Source organism: Anas platyrhynchos, chromosome 7 (genome assembly GCF_047663525.1).
Source record: "Anas platyrhynchos isolate ZD024472 breed Pekin duck chromosome 7, IASCAAS_PekinDuck_T2T, whole genome shotgun sequence".
NCBI classification, from domain to species: Eukaryota; Metazoa; Chordata; class Aves; order Anseriformes; family Anatidae; genus Anas; species Anas platyrhynchos.
The window spans coordinates 7,726,039-7,742,654 of record NC_092593.1 but is presented as its reverse complement, the minus strand read 5'-3'; the positions used below and the strand labels follow the sequence as shown (position 1 = coordinate 7,742,654).

The following is a 16,616-nucleotide window of genomic DNA, read 5'->3' as shown; positions in this document are numbered from 1 at the left end:
TCCCCCCAGGGCCCGCTTCTCCCCTTCCTTGCTTGGTGCTGACGCCTTTTAGCAGCTGATAGATCACCATCCCTTTGCCTCTTGCCCCAAGTGAGAGATATTTCACTCGCAGGGAGTTTTCAGCGTGAGGAAGGCTCTGAGACCCAAGCCTCATCCCATGGGGCATTGCTCTGCATCTGGGGTTATTTTTTTTCTCCCTTTCTGTTCTTTTAACTAGTGTTTTTAAGAGGGATAAGAGATGAGCCCAGGAGGTATTTATTGAGCCCAGGGGAGCAGCATGCATCTGTAAAATGTTATTGAGATATCATTGATGAGTTGGTTTCACCTAAAGGCTGGAAGAGGTATAACGTTTACATGGCTCCTGGGGGATGGCATGGAGCAGGGGAAAGGGCCCTTTGCTTAGTGGTACCGCTCCGCATTCAAGGGAGGAATGGCACAAGGGAGGAATGGCACATGTACATGCTCCAGGTCTCAAAATACTGAGTCTTCTGGCTCCTGATTGCATAGGGTGGTAGGCAAAGCTGCACCAGCATCACTCACAGCAAGACTTCAGCCACTTTTCCTGTCTGATAAAGGTTCTGTGTTTGCCTCATCCCTCTCGTGCCTCCTACAGAGATCTGTCTACTTGCTAAAGATTTTAGCTCCCAAGCTTTTTTTTTTTCCTTTTTTTTTTTTTTTTTTTTATTTTCCCTAAATGATTTAAAGGCATATCTAGATTTTCTCTTCTTCAGCTACTTCACTCCCAAATGTTATCTTCCTTGGCATGAAAGCAAGCCTCACTGGTTCTGCTGGTCCTTAGAGTGCCCCCTGCACCCTACCAGGCTTCAGCCTTCTGCTGTGTGATCCCCAGGTGCTGTTCTCATCACCTGCACGGTTATTAAGCTGAGCTTAACCTGTGGTGGTGAACCAGCTGAGCTCCAAGCCTGTGGAAGACACTTGTTCTTGTAAGCTTAACTGTTTCTGGAGGAAGATGCAATCTGGAATCCTAAGCGACACCTCTTATAGTGTGTCTAAGCATCTTTGTCTAAGCTGGAGCAAAAGCAGATGGATCCAGCCAGCAATGCTCTCCAGTCAAACCAATCCAATTGAAACAAGGTCTCTGAAAAGTTCCAGGATATTTCAGAAGCACAAGGTTTCCTGAGAGCCAACAAGAGGCAAAACACTGGAACTCTTTCTAGCCTGCCTTCTGCCAGCACTGAACTCGATCTGACAGATCAGCACTGATCTCACCCACGTAGGTTGGATTTTGCAAAAGGCTGTGTTTGAGGCCACCTTTATCCTTATACCCAAGTATCTTGATGCTCCCACAGCAGTCAGTGAACAGCACTAGGGCAGTGCAGCACATCCTAAGACAGAGGCTTAAGACTGAGGGGATTAATCTCCTCTTGAAGCCACTCCTCTCCTCCCACTGCCTATGGAAATGATCCGAGGGCTAGCTGGGAACAGATCTCTGCCTCTCAGATAACCTTGGTTAGGTGGGAGAAATCCATCATCCCTAGCTGTCCGTGCTTATCCCAAATGATTTCTCATTCAGGGTGCAGCTCTCCCATCCCAGCTCCCATCCCAGAGAACAGTTCACTGGTCAAACCACTGCACCACCTTCTGAAGAGAGCACAGAAGATTCCTGCATCCCAGGCTAACACATAAAACAAGCTCTTCCTGGATGAGACCACCATCTGATACGGATGCTTTCAACCTCTCCCCTGAAAGTTAAATAAACAGTAACTACAGTCCTGTTGTGACAGGAAGCAATTCCAACCCTCTGCTCAGGAGAAGGGAAAGTGTCTTCCATCCTTTGGGCTTTGATTCTCTTTGTGTTTATGTAATGACTGAAAATCCTGACAGTAAAGTGTAATATTGAAACCATAGAGAGGTAGGAAAGGGGAGAGAAATTCATCTTTCAAAATGGTCTCAATATTCACCTGATCCTTTCGGTGCTTGCAGGGGGGAACCCATATCCTATCACACACCTGACATTGCCCCCAGCAAAATTAGTCACGATGGCCCCATGCAGGTTTTGGATTTATTGTCTGCAAATTTGGCTGGTCCGACCACTGGTCTGAACACCTGTGGAGCCTCAGAGTCCAGACTATTAGATTAATCTGTCAGTCACTCTATATAACAGCCTGTCCTCCTCTCCATCCTGGTCTGACACTCCCTTCCCAAGCTTGGTGTGTAGCTCCAAGATCCAGTTTCACCGGAATGTAAACAGTGTCTGAATCCCCCAACTTCCCCGCTTTGCTTCCGCTGTGAGTGCACTTCGGGTATATCGGCTGCTTGAAAAGTAATTATCCTCACTTCCCACCTGATAAATTAAAGACCCCCAGGTTCTCTGCTTAATGGTGCAGAGCGATCCAAAAGTGATTCTCCTGCAGAAGCTGTTAGGAGAATGTCCTAGCAACCCCACACCCCTCTGGACCTCATTGTGCCGGGACGACAGCCCATTAATCAGCCCGACCTGGCTTGGAGATGGCAAAGGTCGTGCTGCGTGGAGTCTAATCGGAAAAACAAATTCCACCCCTCTGGAGCGCTTCCTGGCAGGGACGAAGGGGGAGACTCGCTTGGCTTCACACTTAAGTACCTTAAGTATTTTTCCAAGGCTAGAAGACAACTGATGTAAAGGGTTTGTACTTCAAACAGAGGAGCATTTCCCCTGGGCTGTGTCTACACTGCTCTGAAGTGTGTTTTTGGGAACGACGGGGAGAATGAAGAGCTCCCAAATTGACCCACTTTGTGTCTGCTCAGCTGCTTCCTGGGGAAGCAGGGATCAGACCTGCTGGAACACATTTGGCCCCAGATTTGGTGAGTACAACCTTGTTCAGTGCTGGCAGATTTGCTGTCTACAAGCACAGATGAAAAGAGTGTTCTCCAGCTTGGGATAGTCCTGAAAATTCAATGTGGCTTGTCCGTGGTTTCCACTTAAGAAAGTCTGAGCCACATCAAACCAAAAGTCCAGTTACCCCAAACCTGCTCACAGACAGAGGTCAGTAGTAGATGTCTGGGGAAATATGATGCTTCCCAGTAGCTCAGAGGTACTACATCTGTGATTAGGACTCTTTGATGGATTTTTTTTCCCATTTATCTGTCCATCCAGGTTTTAAGTCCATGCAAGCTTTTTCTTCCATGTCAGAGCTACATTGTTCAATGACTCATTACATGAAGAAGTGCCTCTTTTTCTTAATTCTGTACCTGCCTCCTTTCAGCAGTACATTATGAGGGCCAAACTACAACCATTCCCTATTTGTCTTCTCTGTTTAGATCTCTGCAATAACCTCTTTCATTTGTAGAGACGTGCTCTTTCCTTACTTGTGACCATATCGGAAATTTACATCCTTTTTGATTTCAGTCTGTGCTATGCAGGAGGCTGGGATAGTTTATTGCAGCGGACCTTAAATGCATGAACCCAGGAAACAGTAACATAAATTAGGTGATCTGTCCATGAAAATATCTCCACCCTGGCAGGTGGTGTTCACAGTCTGATAAGCCAAGGTAAAGTCAAGCCAGGAAAAACAATGGGTAAGCTGAAATATGTTTTTGTGTTGGCTTAGTGCAGGGAAAAAGACAAAACAAAACAAAACAAAAAAGCACCTCTGGTTGTCTCATATCATGCTTGATCTTTCTGGCCCAAGAAAGCAGTCCTGTAGATGTAGGACTGAACACATTGGCAAGCACAGAAGTTGCTGCCATTTGGCTCCCTGACAAGAATAGCATTGTGCTATAGTTTGTTGTTTTCTGATAGAGTATGGAACAACTGTATGCAATTTATCTGCTGATCCTTTGGCATAAAGTGGCATGTTTCTTCATCACTAAGAAAACAATCCTAACGCTGACATCACTACAGCTGCATCACCCTACCCACGTTGTCCATCCACTCTGGCAAGGGTTTGTGTGTATGTGGGGGTGACCCCAGCAGTGATGTTTTCATTGTAAGGGAAATAGATCAACACTTTATTATTATTAATGTTTTTTTGTGCTGATTGGTTCAGTGTCCACTTTTCCTTTAGCAGTTTAAGCCCCTTGTCCTCGTTGCAGGTATAACACTATCAGGTTTGTACGACCAATGTTTCTGATGCTAGTTGCTGATACTGAGTTGTGCTTTACCCACCTATCCTCCAATAGTATAAGGACAACTTTATTCCAATATAAGAATGACAGATGGCAAATCCTGCATCAAGTCTTTTAGTCTAGATTTTTTAGTCTGACTTTACATTTCTTTTCTGTTTCTACCGAAGGTTCTTCTCTTTGGTTTCGTGGCCATCTTGAAGTTCTACTTCCCCTCGTGCACTTGAACTCCCTGTTCAGGAGACAGTAATGACCATCCAGCTCTAGTGTGCTTGAGACAGCCAGGCAGGGAATGAGGGTGTTGAATGCAACCCTCAGCTCTTTCAGCAATCCCATACATGATTCAAGTGCCCCAAAGGCCTTGGTAGCTGGAAGTCTCAATTGCTCTCTTGAACTCTGACATCCCAGTAGGCTTTTAACCCTATTTTAGGTGCTGCGGAAGGCAGTCAGGCTACGTCTTATTGTGCCTCTGCTTCCTTAGGTGAGCAGTAGCCCTGCTGTATTTCAGAAAGGGGCTAAGCAGTCATATCTCCATGTAAGCAGTGAGGTATTCACACAATAGCACTGAGAACCAGAGAGAAATATTCCATGTTCAGACGTAGCCGTGTCTAACTGCCTTGGCACAGCATTATCTCTGGAGCTTAGGGCTTTGCCACCCATCTTGCGGGGAACTGACAGAGAGGAGTGAAAAAAGCAAGGATTGGCATTTGTGGAGGTGTTAAACGAGTGAATAATGTGAAGAAGAAGGCTGCCCTGGTTCGTCGGGCAAGAGGCTAACCAGGAAATTTCCCAAGGAATGGTTATGGCTAGGCACGAATTTCCTGTGCTTCCTGTAAACTTTTGGTGGACTGGATTTTAATGGTATTTGTAGGTGGTGGATAGCCAAGCAGTTTGCTCATGTGTGAATCCTGTTTTTGTGCCTGCTTTTTTTGCCCTCTTTCTTGCTCCTGGAGGCTGGGAACATGTTTGTACCTCTGGCTTACAGCTGTACTTTGAGCTGTCCCAACAGTATCTCCTTTCTAACCTAGCTTGAATTTCAAGCCCATCCCCAAAGAAAGGATGTCCCCATTGCTACAGGCTAAAATACACACAGGCAATCCCGTTCTGTCCTGTCTCAGGTGAAGGACAGAAGGCAAAAGGAGCATTTCTGGAGGGAAGGGAAAGCAGAGACAGTCTACAGGCTAAAGGCAAGAGGCTGTGGCAGGTGCTTCTCATCTGGGAAGGGTGGAGTTGCACAGAGTCATGTTCTGCTGCCAGTGCAGAGAAGAAAAGCTCCTGCCAAATACCGTCACCTCTGCTCTGCTATACATGGCCTCCTGAGTGTACTGGGATGCTTCTCCAGGCTAACAGCATCACTATCCATAGCTTGTGAGCAGGGTGGGGAGCTCTGGAGTTTGTGGTAGCAGTACTGCTTGGTACTTACATGGGAGACATTGGTGTGGGGAGAACTGAGTCACAGCTTGTACTCTCTACTGCCGACCCTCCCAGCTGCTGGCTCGCAGACTATTGCTGATCCCTGAGAACTCAGAAGATGGCCCATGAGATAGCAGAGAAACAAACCCATAGTTGTCTTCTTGCAGAGCCAAGGTCCGGCCTCTTTCCTGGGAAAACACAGAGGAGGTCTGGAATTCACTGGAGCCTGCCAAACATGAGGGGTAGCAGTGAATGGGTCAAGGTGCCAGTCTTTGCTGAGGGCATCGACACCAGCTAACCACAAGAGAGAAAGGAGGGGGTTCTGGGGAAGAGCCTGCCAACGAATTAGGGAGCTGGAGGGAGATTTCTGAGAAGCCCAGAAAGTATTTTGGAAATGGAGACCCAACCCAGCGTGGCAAATGCAGCATGACACTCTTTAACACAGCATGGGGAAAGCAAAGAGCAGCCCAGCTGCTTGGATACTCGACACCAGGATCATGCTCAGCCGCTCCGTTCCCTGGTGCTGCTTGCAGTTGATGACTGAGGGCCATTTCCAGCATGGGATTTCATGTATGGAGCCCTTTCAGTGTATGGCAACTGCTGAGACTTTTGGAGGGGGTGACTCGGTTACAGGCCAGGAAATGAGCACAGGGAACTGTTGCTAGAAACCAAGCTGAAGCACGTGAAAATAATAAAATGGATGTCCAAACTGGGACCTCTCCTGGGGCCGTGCAGCGCTGACAAGCTGACCCTGGATGTGTCGCATCTCTCAGCTTCACAGCTCCTGACGCACGGCACCAGCTCTCCCATATGTCAGGAGTCACATTCCCCGCTGCTGGAATGCAGCCACCTCTGGAGCAGAACCCAGCAGCTGTTTAAAGAATTGACAGAAACAAACCAGGGACAGGATGCGAAGACACAGCCAAAGTGCAGGGGAAAACAAGGGAGGGAAAAATGTCAACCAAGTCCACCGGGTGAGTGTGATGGTCATAATAGCAGGGACGGAACTCATAATCGAATGATAAAGAGCACGGGAAGTTACCAGAGGTAATGTACCCATTAGCTGGGTTTACCCATTAGGTAATGTACCCACCTGCATGTTTCCAACTGGCCTGAAGCAAGCAGAGGAGTACAACTTAGCTTAGGCCCTTCTTTTACATATTAAGCTCTACTATGCGTTGTACATGACACCATGATAACCCAAAGAGAAGCACGACGCCTCTGTCTCTGCTGGACAAAAAATGTGGGTTTTGGTTTCTCCCTTCAAGCCAGGCTCACCTTTAGCTCAAGCCATTAACCTGTTTCCAGTTTTCACAGTGCTTCCCCTGAATGCTGAAAGAGGGATAGCTTTGAAAATAACATAGAAACACCCTAAAATGCCATTCAGTCAGCAGCGATGCCATTCAGTCAGGCTTAGTAGCCTGTCATTCAGAGGTGCTGGTGTGAGTTTTATCTGCTGAAACACGAACCATGCAAAGGAAGGACCACTGCATATGAATCGCTCCCCAGTAACCTGCTCCTGTCTTTTTTTCTGCTGCAGAAAAGAGACCACACCGGATTGTAGCATAATTCATACTGGAAGAGTCCTCGGCAGTCCTGTGGGTCTGCTTGTTGACTCTGGAGCACCAGTGGCATCTTGGTCTGGCACAGCAGAGCTCCTGTTACATCCTCCTGCTCCAGCCCAGTCCTGGGTATTCATTAGAGTCAGTCGAGAGTATCTGGACTGGCAATTACCTCCAGACTCCAGCTCAAAAGGAATTCATTAGAACGGAGACTGCTGTGCAGAGACATCCGGGGCTTTGTGTGGCGGCGCCCATCTGAGCAGGCTGGCCCTTGGAAAGAGGTGGAGCAGGGAAGGCTTTGGGGTGGATAAGGGAAGAATGCAAAGACAGGAAGCCCTGAATACCCACAGTGCCACTGCCCCTGCCATTTCAGTTGAGAGAACATCTCCGGCTCCCTGCACAAGGACTGCCCCTCACCACCATGGTATCTGGCTACCTGGAAAGCCATTTGCAAGCCTTTCCCATTGCATCCAGCGTGCAGCCACAAGAACAGCAGCCATCTGGATCCCCTCCAGCTGTCCAGTGAGAGAAAGGGAAAAGCAGTTAGTAGTAGCAGAGAAAAGGGGAAAAAAAATAAGAAAAGGCCAGAAATCATTTTTCCTGGCACACTATGACGCACAGATTTGGGAATGAGGGTTGTGAAAGCTTTTTGTTTAGCTTATTCTTTTCTGGTCTGACAGCTGATAAGTCCCACAGCTCAGAAACATCTGACAGGACTGGCTGAAGTCAATTCATCTTTCATCTGCCCATCACGCTCCTGAAGCGGAGAGTGACAGGGCTGCTCCTGCTCCATCTGAATGCCGCTCTCTCTCCTTCTCCCTCTTTCGTGTGCTGTTGTTTGGAGCTTGGGAAAACCAGTTTCCTTCCTGCCTGCAGTCCTCTCCCCAGGTTCAGGGCAGCGTCCGTCTGCCCTTGCACCTGCTCCGTCCAGCTGCAAGCTGCCTCTGCTGCAATCATTTGCACTCGACCCAGCAGCAGGCTGATGGGGCCCCTCCGGCTTCCCCTCAACTCCTTTCCCTGTCATATTTTCCTTGCTGCTCTTGCAATTAGCGCGCTTGTTCATTGCTCCTCTTGCTAGCTCCTTCTGCTTTCCTGGCACGCTCCCCTGTCAGCCTCCCCCAGCTCCTCGTGCATTCCCTACACCAGCAGCTCTCAGATGGGGTTTTCAAGGCACCGCTCCCTTGCTCAGTGCTCGGTCCCCACAAACTGCAGAGTATCCACCTTGCAGGTGCAGAGATGTAGTCCTCGTGTCCTTGAGCATCTTCCATGGTTAGATCTTTGCTGGCACATAGTAACTCATGGCATTGCCTCTTCTCACTGGGGAGAAGACCCTGGTGTTGACCCTTTAGGTTGGATCAGAAAAAACTTTTCACTTGAGGCCATGTATCATCTAGCATATGATGTGTAGGTTTTTGGTGGGGCATTTCCGCTTGCTGATGGAGGAGAGAGAAATATTACAGGTAGCAAAAGAAGAGCCTAAGACCCCAAGTTACTGAAAAGGGATTTTTTATTCCAAAGGTGGGTTTCCTGGCCATAGACTGCTGGAAAACAAAACAAATAGAACAATTAAGGAAAAACAAAAACAAAAACAACAACAACAACAAAAACACATTTATTAATGATTGGGATTATAAATGGTACTGTCCTTCTACATACATTTTCACAGTTAGGAAAAATCTGAATGACACTTAAAAACAAGAACAACAAACCACTCTCCAGGCTGCCGGGAAATCTCGGTTTGCTTCCTGCAGCAGAAAATCAATGACTTGATTTCATTTGAATTTGACAGGCTGCGTCTCCCAAATAAGGCACCCCATTGGACACACTTGTAAGGCTGTTTCAGCAGACTCCCTGCTTTGCATCACAAGGCAGTTGTTCGGGTCCCCAGTGATTTGTTTTCTCATGCAAGTGTTTTGCTGTAGAAAAACAAGCACCTGTTTTGCGAAACAGGACCTCTAACATTTAATTTACTCATTTCTTTTAACAGGCTCCACATCGTGAATTTATCTGCTGTGGGTTCTGCAGCCCGTGCTCCCACAGCTCCCCCACTCATCATCCCTTCCCAGATTCAAAATTATGTGGCCGGGTTATGTCTGGCCACCAGCTGGGCCCCAAAGCCCTTGGAAGAAGCTTGGCTGAATCCTCCCCATATCGCATGGTTGGTCTCAGAATATCTGTTTATATCCTGCAAATTTGCGCGATGCGGCCCCTTACCAGGATCCCCACAACTTTACAAGCAGCGACACAAGTCTTGCCGGGCCAGCCAAGAGCTTGTATAGACTGATAAAAGTGGTGGCAAAATCAATCTCAGCTCAGTGCCCCTGGTTGTATCTTTCCAATGCGGCTTGAACAACAGAGGAAAAGGGAAAGAAAGGAGCAGGGGGGGAAAGAAAGAGCCTCAAGTATTTTGTTGAGTTGCCGGATCTGGTTCAGCGCCATTAAGAAAGAGGATATTGAAGAGTGCTTTTCATTCCACCATTTTGCAGTGGGTAATTGCTTTCCACACGGTGCATTGGGTTTTGATGTGAGTCCAGCTGCAGTAACGCAAGTTACGGCAAGGGCTGTTCCAGTGCAAATGTGTTATTTGAGTGTCTCTTTGCTCACACTATGACTAAACAGAAGCAGCTGTGGCCAGAGGGCCATCAGTGCTCTGTATCACACAATCTGGCATTTCATGGAAAGTTTTCGTGTTTTCAGTTGGAAAAACTTTCTTTCATCCATGGCTGGAAGTTTTGAAGAAATTTAAATTTTGCATGATACACAAAAATGCCCCAAGAAACAATTGTCCTTTCCAGAGGGGATACATTGCTGGCACCATCTCAGCCTCTCACATATTATAAGCCTCAGCATACCTAAGAGCCATCACTGTATGTTGGTCAGGAAAGATACCTGTGTGTTTCTGGAGGACATCAGTTTTAAGAAAACATGGTAAAACTTGAGTAAAGGCAGTTTGGAATAAACAAACTACACTGCTAAGTCAGGGCAAGAAGATCACATCAGTATGTGGCCTTACAATCTGTGGGGATGAGAATTTCTTACAGTTCAGCTATTTCAAAACTAGCCTGGAGAAAGCACTGAAGGAAAACAAGCTTGCCTTAGCAAAAGTTTGATAAATGTCTCTACCCTGCTTCAGCTGTAACTTGCACAAAGTTTTAACTATCAGCAACAAAGAGCCCAGAACATTGGGCGAGCAGCTCTGATTGTCTCCAGGGGAGTCGAACAAGAAGGGCAAAGATACAGGCTTGTAGCATTTGCAAGATTTGGGGCTGGCTCACAAGGAGCAGCAGCCAAGTCTTTTGGGAAAGATTTTGTGCATGAATCCAGGCATCTCTAGACTTATTTATATATTTTAAATTATTTAATTGATTTATTTATTGAGGTTATTTTCAGGCCCTCAGAAAAAGAACATTATTAGAGGGTCTATTTACAACCTGGACTGCATGGCAAAGCAAGTAAACAAACAAGCAAATAGATGGAAACATGAAGATGGGCCTTTTACATAGGCTCCTTTTACATTTGCTACCCTCCTTAGAAAAAAACAAGGAAACAAGAAAGATCTACTGAAGAGAAAATATGGTTCCCCCAAGGTCTCATATTCCTTAATTGCAGCTAGAAGCAAGTGACTTTCTCAGGTTTGATGCAATGAGCCTTAGGGAACCACTGAGATTAAAACTCAGGATCTTGAATCCAACTTTTATTTCCCCCTTGAAATCCTAGACCACACAGCCTTCTGCTTGCAAGTGCATGGGCACATCTATGCACGTGGAGGGGAAGCTCAGTAACACATAGGTGGTCTGCTCTCTCTGAGAGGATACACACGGTAATGGAGATGAAAACCATGAGTCACTGTTGGGAGGAATGATGCTGGTTCTGACAAGCCAGTCAGCTGCCTGTAGCTTTTGCCCTATGTACCTTATGTCTTTCATTTTCTTATTCAATCTATTTTTTGACTGGCCTTGATGCTTAAACCATAATTTACCGATAGCTCTCCTTGGTAATTCATTTCACACGTTCATTACAGTCCACTTGGCTATAAACACATATGGATTTCCTTTTTAACTCTTCATTTCCTAAGTTTTGGATAGAGAGGTTCTAAAGCTAAACCACAGGAATGGTCTGTGCAGCTCCAGTTTATTAAATCTACCCCACCGTGTCAAGTGTCTACAGTGCATACAATTATTTGGGCCATGCTACAGTTATGAGAGAATTCATTTCACCCAAGGGTGGATTAAGTCTGTAGGTGTTTTGTGTCAGAATGGTGATATTCATGTTGCAACACGAGATGGAAATGCTGAATTCTTAGGGTCTCCTCAGATCTCAGAACACGCTCAGGAGTTCATGACTTCTAAAGCCAGGTTCAGCCAACTACTTCCTCTCCATATATACCGCATAATCCATGTGCATAAGACTACATTAAAAAAGCTGTATAGCAGGCAAAGGTCAAGGTCCTTTGGGTACTTCATGAGAAGTAAAACCAAAGTGCAATTAACCCCAAACAGGCAGAATGTCTGAATGCAAGAAACAGCAGATGGAAATATGTACAGTCAGCTTTATCAGCAACCTTTTTTATACCCTCAGATGTTGAACATTTTAGACTAGTTTGATCAAGTTAGACAGGAAAAAGGACGGGTAAGTTGACGGTATCTCAGTCTGGCTATATACAGTATTGAGAAGCCAGCAGGCAATTGGAACTACAGGTTAGAGAAACAGCAGAATTCTGAGAGAAGTCCTGTGATTTGTACCTGGAAGTGATCAAGCCCCTGAGGAGTAAAATCCTAGGAGATTCACAGCCTGAAAATTTTCCTAGTCAGACACTTCTGCACTTGACATAAATGGATAAAGAAGAATTCAAAAATCCATTCAAAAATCTGTCTTCCTTATCCCAGGCTCTCTCATGTTTCTCACTTTCTAGTTTGGAACACCTTTCCCATAAAATAAGGTGACAAAAAAGCATGTCCTTACAGTGAATAGCATTCATAATCAGATGAATACTATCATATGTTTGGTTTTCTTCACTTAAGTGTTTTTTTTTATTTTTTTTTTTTATTTTTTTACTTTTAATTTTTATTTTCCCCCTAGGAATGAGGAGTATTTACTGACCTGAGTTTTATCTCAGTCAAAATCTTCACAGGAAAGTGTCTAAGAAGATACTTCTAAAAGGAGGCCTACTGTAGTTATTGAGATCAGACTGCATGGCAAGTTTAGAGAGATGGTTCCTGGCTAAACATGAAGCTGAGACCTAGGAGATTTAAACTCAGTGAGGATTTATTATGACAGACAAGGAAAACAGGACAAAATCCCCAGAATCTTTTTTTTTGACAGGTATCCAGTAGAATCCACAATGATCCATCCAACAGGAAATTTGGGGGCCCAGAAGACAGATTCCTCTTGATGAAGCACATATTTAACTGGTTTTCTTCTTATGTGCTGGTGCTGGTGGATGACTGAAGCCCAACTTCCTGGCCACCGCAGTGGCTGACTCTGCTGACTCGTCTTCAGTTTTTATAAATTCCTTATATCGCGGGCCCATAAGTGTCCAAAGGACTTCAGATGGAACCTCTTCTTGAGTAAAGAGTGAGAGGAAACGATGACTTTCTTTAATAATTTAAAGTCTACTGTCTCACTGTCTCCTTGGCTATTGCTCCTTTTCATAGACAGTCACTTAGACTGTCTAAGAGCTGCTAAGTCCTGTGCAAATCTCTTCTTATTTGCCCCCAAACTGGGCTGCCAAAGAGTCTCTGTCCATCATGGTTACAGGCTGCAAAGACCTTAGGATTTCCCAGCGGTTTTGACGGTTTTGGCGAGACCAATTTTTGCTGTTGCATGTTGCATTAAAGCTCATTAAATCAATAGCAGTGATTCACCAGGGAGGAGGGAGACTAGCCAGTTGTCTAAAACCTAACCTGTAAATATCCAGGGTTGTGTTATGCTTTGCTTTTAGCTGCCAGAGTAGACAAGCAAAAGGATATGTTTTTTTTTCTACTTGTCTTTGGAAGGAGAGAGATTTCCATATGCAACTCATACCATGTAAAACTTAACCTTCCCCCTCAGCCTGGACAAATTTTGTGATAGACAGAAATCATCTTAATGGCTCCTTCTGTCCATAGCAGCCACAGCTCCCTCCCAGCCACAGCTCTGAGTCTTCTTGAGAGTCTGCCTCTCTCACAGGAAATGTCCCACTGCCTGACAAGCAGACAGCATTAAAGAGACAACATGTTCTCAGATAAAATGTTCCAAATATAACAAGTCTATTTTTATTAAATTTGACCAAAGGCCTCCCTGCTTCCTAATCAGAAAGCCTGATTTGCTAACTCCCGCAGACCTAGCTGCACTGTCTCGCTACAGCTGTATCATGAGATAGAATTACATTTTCATAATGACTCAAATCTTTTCCCAAGTCCTTAAGTGTTTTCACAAAAAGGAAAAAAATAAGGAAAGGAGGAAAAAGAAGAAAAAAAAAAAGGAAAGAAAAACCCCACACACCCTCCCGTAAAATCCAGACACCAACCCTGAGTTCTGTGTGGTCTTTTTTTTTGTCTTTTCTTTTGGCTTCCCTCAAGACACAGCTTATTGCATTGGTCTGGATAGCGTCCTACCAGCACAGTGAGCTGGCCAAGCCCTGATCCCAACAACAAAGTCACCTTGGCAGGTGCCAAAGTAAACGGTAGTCTCCAGCTACCTGTAGCCACTGCTGACACTGCGCTGTGCGTGTGCAGGATGCATGGCCGGAAAGGCAGTGCCTTCACCCTCCATCCCTTTGATGTTCATCAGACCTTGGACTTTGTCTTTTTTTTATTCAGGGCACTGCAACCTGGAGAGCTATAATAAATGCCCTTTATTTGGAGAAGTTGTACAGAGAGAACTGGCTGTAAAATGGACAGAGGATGAAAAACGTGTGTGCACTATAGGGAAGCTGCATACGTGCAAACATGGTTCATGCTTTCTATATTTCTGGGTAACTTTAGCTCACGAGTGTATGTGTGAATATGTCCTCATGTATACAGCGTATGGGTTGTGTGCCTGCAGGATTTCATCAAATGGACCCATTTCTGATGTCAACTCTGCTGCTCACAACTGGAAGAGCTCCTCTGGCAGCCAGTCCAAAGCTTTTTGATCATACCGTTTCCATTGGATTTACAAGGTGCAGCTAAAATCAGGAGCCATTCAAAGTCATGAATGACATAAAAGGTAAAGTTACAGCTTGCGCTGAAATTGCTCAGAAAATTACAGGGGTTGAATGGGGAAGGGGTCCAATGCAGCCCCTTGCATGCACCAAAGGGGCTGGTGCTGGCAGGCGCACAGGAGCACTGCTTTGTTCCCCTTCGTTTTACAAGCTGCGGTGGTTGTTTTTCCACATTCCACCATATAAAAAAATGACTGGGTCTCAAAGACCTGCTTCAAAGTCAGTTGAAAGACTGCTAATGACTTGCTTGGACTACAGAGCCTTCTTTGCTCGTATGGCTTCAATTTGACTCCTGCTTTTCGATTGCGTGAGTGGGCAGACCTGACTGGTTTGGGAGACTTGTCCTGTCCTGGAAACGTGCCACACCTGCCCAGCTGTTTCTCTCAGTGTCTGCTAGAATCATTCCTTATAAAAGATGAATATGAGTTAAAACAAACAAATGCCGAGGGTCTAGAAAAGCCCATCTCTTTCCCTGCCCACACCTCAGCAGATCTATTTAAGGTTGCCACATTTCAACAAGTGAGGACAAAACTAAGCTTTGGAGATGACTTCCAAAATGCATGCAGATGTTAAAGCGCAGTACAAATAATTAAAGATAAAAGCGAATAAAGAATAGTCCAAAAATACAAAATTAACAAAAGGGTTGGAGGGAGGAAAGAGAAACAGCAGTTTCTTTTTTCCCCAATGACTTGTGGAACAGCTGACTGAAATGTCAAAGGGAAACAGGTTTTGGAAGTTGTATTTCAGCTCCACGAACTTGTTTCTGTACCCTTCCCTGGTTCAACATCTGCAACCCATATTTCATCCCTGTAGCGCTCATTGGAGGACTTCGTTTCCCAAGAGCAGGGAAGGTGACACATTATGTTCAGGATACACAGTTCAAATGTGGATTGGAGTTCACAAGGGGAACAGCTTAATGGTTTCAGACAAGCAGCAAGACCTTCAGTTGATGCTGGGCCCAAGCATAACACTCTAATAGCAGGTTCAGAAATCCTACCATGAGTAGAAGCTGATGTATGATTTATACTGGGTGCATGGGTTTTTCTGATTGTTTTTTGAGTCTTCTTTCCTAAAGAAGCAAAACCTGTGCCAGCCCACTTGGTGTCAGTGCCTGCATGGCTGTGTCCAACCAACTGTGCCATACCCAGGACTTTCAGAGTCCTGCTTTCCATCCCTTCCATGAGTGAAGCAGAGCTCTCAGCAATGTTACCTTCCTAAAAGCTTTGAGAAAACTTGGCAGCTGGTGAGAGCAGGGATTTCACTGCCGTGCAGGCAGGAGCATGAGGATGCCTTGTCTTAGACACCACAGAGACATTTTGTCCCATCTGTGGGGAAAACTGTGATGGGAACTTGCACCTTAAGGGGCAGTGGCAGAGAGCAATATTATCCGAAGTCAGCATCACTAGTGCCAGCCTTGACAGAGCTGCTGTGTACAACACGTACTGGGAATTACAAGAATACAAGAAAAAATGGTCGAAAGGGCATGCCGGGTGCTGAGCCCCAGGAGTGGATGGAGGGCTTAGGTTCCCAGGCCACCAAGATGGTTTGGAAAGTTTTATTGCTAGTCCATACAGACCCAGAAGCAAAACTGCCAGGATTTATTTTCTTCCTGGAGAGATGCAAAAGAGCAAAGTCCAGAGGCAGTTAACCCAGAGCCACTTAAAAAAGATAAATCTGTTGAAAGTCAGTATTTCCTTAAAGAGCTGGAGGGAGGCTTTTTTCTTTAGGAAAAAAAATCTATTTCATCAAAAAAGTGCAACTTTTGTTTAAAAAATGAAGATTTTCTTAACCTGATTTTCCCACACTTTATTCCCAGCAAAATAGCAAATGTTAGTGTTTAAATCTGTATTTTAATTTTCTAAAGTATGAAGGAAGGAATAATTCAGTGTTCAGTGGCAGGAAACCACAACAATTTGAGGAGCAATCAGGTTGCTCCCTAAACTAAAATGCATGAAATAAACAAAATAAGTGAATGCATGTTTTTCACATAGGAAAACCCCAAATCACTTCCTAATCAGATGGAACCTACAGCATTTCTTGTGGAGAGAAAACTGTACAGTGTTTTTGCTGGACGCCAGGAGCTGCAAGACTTCTCTCCTGGCCCACCTTCAGCTCTTTCGTGAGGAAGCAGAGTTACCCTGTCAAGTGGATGCAGTTAGCTTCAGTCATGTCACAAGCAAACTTGGTATGTCTCTGGGGAGCAGAAGGAAGGAGTTCATTTCTGAGACAGAAGGCAGCTGGCAGGCAAACTCCAAGAATAGCCACAGGGTCTTCTGCAGGAAAAAGTCCAGGCTCTCTTTACTTGGTTCATTGGGTTTGTTGTTATTCTTTCTTGAGAGACCAGTAGAGCCCCAGAAAGACACAGTGGAGCTGATGCCAAAGCAGAAAGCAGCGGT

General features: G+C 45.4%; 2 long non-coding RNA genes across 4 annotated transcripts in view; both read left to right on the top strand.

Annotated features, from left to right (window-relative positions):
• LOC140002888 (uncharacterized) overlaps positions 1 to 16,616 on the top strand; it is a 42,640-nt gene that overhangs the window by 19,270 nt on the left and 6,754 nt on the right. For 2 of the 3 annotated variants that reach the window (XR_011810512.1, XR_011810514.1), the window contains exon 3: positions 12,360 to 16,527. This is a non-coding gene — a long non-coding RNA (uncharacterized lncRNA). Of the gene's footprint in view, positions 1 to 12,359; positions 16,528 to 16,616 lie in introns of those variants that run through there. The other variant, XR_011810513.1, reaches the window with a different exon arrangement.
• LOC140002889 (uncharacterized) lies at positions 3,981 to 9,347 on the top strand. Its single transcript, XR_011810517.1, has 2 exons — positions 3,981 to 6,449; positions 9,025 to 9,347. It is a non-coding gene; the product is annotated as an uncharacterized lncRNA (long non-coding RNA).